At 29.8% G+C, this 4,785-nt stretch overlaps 1 long non-coding RNA gene across 1 annotated transcript; it reads left to right on the top strand.

Annotated features, from left to right (window-relative positions):
• The first annotated feature begins 212 nt into the window (after positions 1-212).
• On the top strand, positions 213-1,699 carry LOC138339621 (uncharacterized). Its single transcript, XR_011212486.1, has 3 exons — positions 213-408; positions 1,148-1,230; positions 1,323-1,699. It is a non-coding gene; the product is annotated as an uncharacterized lncRNA (long non-coding RNA).
• The last annotated feature ends 3,086 nt before the right edge of the window (positions 1,700-4,785 follow it).

The following is a 4,785-nucleotide window of genomic DNA, read 5'->3' as shown; positions in this document are numbered from 1 at the left end:
TACTCCTTAAAGTCAGCTTTCGGATACGTAACTGCATCTATCATAAACTATGTTTCTCTCTCCATTTTTTCCTCTCCTGAAATCACGCCATAATATCTTCCATGATCTTATCATTCTAATTTTGAATTTGAATTTGAATTTCAAGATATTTCTCTCTCAAGTCAAAGGATTTCTCACTCCTTTATAAGTATTGCTTCAATTTCTTCACTCTTGTTCACAGTTGATATTTTTTTGAGGAATAATTTTGATTTATTTATGGACGATTTTCCTTTATTTAGTTTACGTATTAACCAGATAATGTCATCCAACACTAATCGTGTTTATGACCGTGAAGATTTAGATTGGGCTGAGAATAGATCAAAAAAATTGCATTATTCCTTCGTCATGGCAAATGTGAGTACTGAGAAGGTAAAGAATAATGTTCCTTCTTTTTCAAAAGCAAAGATTGAAAAAAAACCCCTAAAAAAGGGGTCAAAAAAGTATTATCCTCAATTTTCTAATCTATTTTTGTGTTTTTTTTTTGTTGCTCAATATTTGAATCAATTAGAGAGTTGAATTGTTATGAACATTATAGACTGATTAATGTTTTCATATTGTAATGTATCAACATGCAATTTAAGTTTTGATTCAAAACCCCAATTTTTCATTATATTCTCAATGTATCTTAAAATGAATTATACGTTTAATAAGCTTCACGATGTATTAGTCCTAACATATCATATACTTAAATACAAATATATAAAGTTCTTTAAAAAATTTATGGATTATTATTTTCAAGCTTTTCTTTTTAACTAATTAAAAAAAGTCTATCTTTTATTCTCAATGTATCAAGTTATAATGTATCATTCTCAACTAATGACATACATTGTCTTGTAATATGCTTATTTAATATCAATCTTAATTCATCACTTAGCATATACGATATAAATGACATTATTAAGGTTTATTGTGTATCATATACGAATATTAATATTGTATATTAGATACAAATATAATAATCATTGTAAGTTTAACTATACTAAGGAAACTTATTCGGGTGACATTAGAAAATTATCTCTAATGTTGCCTACATACCTTGAGGACAATATTTTTTTTTTGATAAATCAGAGCGAACTGACTGGTCATCTTTTGATGCTTATAAGGATAGGAAGCTGGAAGTTTATCGAAACTAAAACACCTTTTTCTTGTTAAACATGTACAAGAAAGTACTCATCGAGGAAGCGACACACTGTAAGTTTTATAAATCTTTGTTTTATAGTATATGTTCAATTCGTTTTTATAATGTATCTTATGCATTTGTGGGGATTATGGATTGTTTGTAGCTGCTTTTATTGAATTCCCCAGCGATGAAATCCCAATCCATTCAATGCTTTCTGATTTGATTATCTCCGCACAAGATACGCACCTTGCTATAGAAATACGAGAGTCAAAAAGTCGAAGCATGATATGTTAGTGATAATGACGATCCCTCAAAGCCTAGGCAATATTTCACACCACCGGATCATGATGCGTTGGTTATTCTAGAATAGTTATTATATATGTATCCTTAGATACACAATGTATTTTAGTTAGTACTATTTTCAAGATACATTAACTTTAAGCTTGGAGCGTTTCTCCAAAAATTTGTTTTGTTTGTCTTTTAATGTCAATATATTTTGTTCCTTTAATCTCAAAATATATATTGGTTTTCATTTATAAATTCTTATATTTAAACAATGTAATTAAATCATCATCAATTTGAAATGAAGACCAATTTAAGGAAATTTTGTTTCCTAACAGTAATAATTCAACATATTGTATCAATAACATATTAAATCATAATACATTCTAAAAAAGGCGTCCTAAAAAATTATAATGGAAAATTTATTGAATTGAAAATTTTAAAACTAAAACAAAATTGTATTCTAAAAATCTTTTAAAAAGTTGTAGCCAGTAGATATATTTTGTTCATTTAATCTTTACGACACAAATTTTTGATAATGTATATGATATAATAAGTGTAATCTATATGATACATGAAAAAATAATATATATGATACATGTTTTCATAATTGTTGTGATAAATCCACTGATGAGCTACTTAATTGATCAATTATGTATCATATAAGTACTAAGATACAATAAATTACTTAAAATAGATAGGCTATTCATGATTTACTGCATACGCTACACCAATTATTATTTATATGATACGTTATACATAGTCAACATAAGACTTTACCCAAAATGTATACGATACAAACACACATAATTATTTGTATATCGGCGATAATATTTGTTTTATTAGGAAAAGGAAAAAAAATTATTTTGAAGAGTTTTCGACTTTTTAGAGTCGCCACTTAATTTTTGAGAAAAATTAAGAAAAACTTCTATTTTCAAAAGATTTAACATAAAAAACACTTCAAAATAATTTTAATGGGGTTCGGAGATTCCTATTACCGTCTTAAGTAGGGTTGTTCAAAAGCGAATCAAAATCGATAAGCCGAACCGATAAAAAAGTTATTGGTTTATATTATTGGGTTATTGGTTTAGTTGTTTTGATGACGGTTTTGATTTTTCTTGTTATCGGGTAATCGGTTCTTAACGGTTTAAAGTTTTTTATTAACAGTTTAACCGATAGCCCGATAGTAAATTAAATAATAATATTTATACCATTTTGTATATAAAGTCCTCGACTTAGAGTTTAATTTCCTATTTTTATTTTTGGTTGTCTCAAATACTTGATTATTCTACAATGTAAAAGTGTTTGCTTTTAAGCAAAATGTAACTTGTGAACTCAAGTGCATGGTTTATTTGGTTAGTCACCTTGTTTCTAAGTGATTTTTAATATTTTTTCTTTTGTGTCAAATCTTAACGGTTAAACCGATAACCGAACCGATAACGATCAAAAACCGATAAATCAATACCTTAATGGTTCTATAACGGTTTTAGTATCTCTACAAACCGTAACTAATAAGCCAACCCGATAAACATCAATACTGAACTGAACTAGCAGATACACAGCCCTAGTCTTAAGAAGGTTCAAAAGCACTTAAGACGTTCGCTAAATGCGGTTATCCGACAACCAACTCATTTGGCTAAAAAAAATTTTAACTTACAATTGTTTTGGAATAAATTTTTTTATAGTTGTTGGAAATGAATACTTAGCATTTTATCTAAGTGAAACATCTAACTTGAGAAATTTACTATATTAAAACTATTAATCTTGATTCAATTTTAAGTTGTTAAAATATTACGGCGTTCGTGGAAATTTAGATTCTTTAACTTTAAAACTACTGGCAAATAAAAGAAAATAAATAAACAAAAATGAGAGAGAGAGAGAGAGAGAGACAGAGAGACAGAGAGACAGAGAGACAGAGAGAGAGAGAGAGAGAGAGAGAGAGAGATAGAGAGAGAGAGAGAGTTGGGTCCAAATCTTGGTTATATATCCGCCTGGACCCGTATTTGAACCCACTTTCTTTTGTTTTTGGGCTTTAGGCCCATTGCACCTGTCCTTAACTAGCAAAATAATAATAATATAAAAGGGCTTAGGCCCAAATAAAATACAACATTTTTCCAAAATAAAATTTTAGGACTTTTTGTCCAAACCATTCAATTTCTTCAATCTTCTTTGATTCTTTAAACCTAGGGACCTTTTCGCCTTTTCCACGAGTCGACTCGAAAGAGAGAAATTAAGAATTTGCGACTTTCTCGAAATCCAAGGGAAGGATAAGAGTTCACAATGAACTCAAATGGGTTTCATATGCGAGACAAAATAAAAAAGTGTAAGTGACAAATTATGAGAAATAAGGACAATATGGTAAATCACGTAAAGTACCACATAACAATGAGTTCCCATATCGACTAAGAAGAAATGTCGGAGATTATGAATAAATTCACGTCAAATTAAACATTTTGCTCCTTTTTATTAGAATGTGCATATGAATGCTCATACAATAATACATATAAGTATAAGAAAAGGAAAGAAAAACCACACTAGGGTCATAAACACACACATTAGAGCACCAATACAAACACATCCAAATAAATATATATGATATGCAGTAACTAATTCTAAGACCCCAACTTTTACTCTTCAAACACTTTTTTTTGGTTTAAAAAAAAACATATGTTCAAAGCAGTAAAGAAAGGGCCATGAATGCTAATAGACCACGAACACCTAAACAAAATTTAGTCTCGACAAGATAGACACAATTTCTTAACTCTATGGTGGTTCATAAAAATGGACCCACTTGCAGAAAATACAGGAAGCTCAATATCAAACCCGAATAACTTATTTCAACTTTAGCAAGCAATAAACGACACACTTAATGTTTATCCAGCATATTTTGTACAAATCAGATACGCTTCTAAAAATTCATAAATAGCAAGAACAAACTAAAGCTAGTAGAGCGACCTCCCAACTAGTCCTTGTGTAACTGTGAAACCAAGAAAATGCGAACAAGATCAATTGGTGGTCAGTCCCCCCCAGTCACAAAGCGAACCAAACTAATCATTTTCAAAGTCGAATGCGCTCCAATTAAACTCAAACAAGAACTTGTTCATGATTTAAGATAGCGACAAACTACAAACTAGCATGCTTTATGATGTAAAAATTTTCTTAGGACAAGTTAACCATGGATACAAAAATGAAACTTGATAGTCGAAAATAGTAGACCATAAAAGGAAAACAAAAAGAAGCGTCAACGCTTGAACGACCTTGGACTACAACACCATATTCAAACTGGAAATTTACAAGGGAGCATTTGGAAAGGGGTTGGCTGGCAACTATGAAGATATTTCATG

The sequence above is a fragment of the Solanum lycopersicum genome, chromosome 11 (assembly GCF_036512215.1).
Source record: "Solanum lycopersicum chromosome 11, SLM_r2.1".
In the NCBI taxonomy this organism is placed as follows: Eukaryota; Viridiplantae; Streptophyta; class Magnoliopsida; order Solanales; family Solanaceae; genus Solanum; species Solanum lycopersicum.
This window is presented reverse-complemented; position numbering and strand designations above follow the sequence as displayed.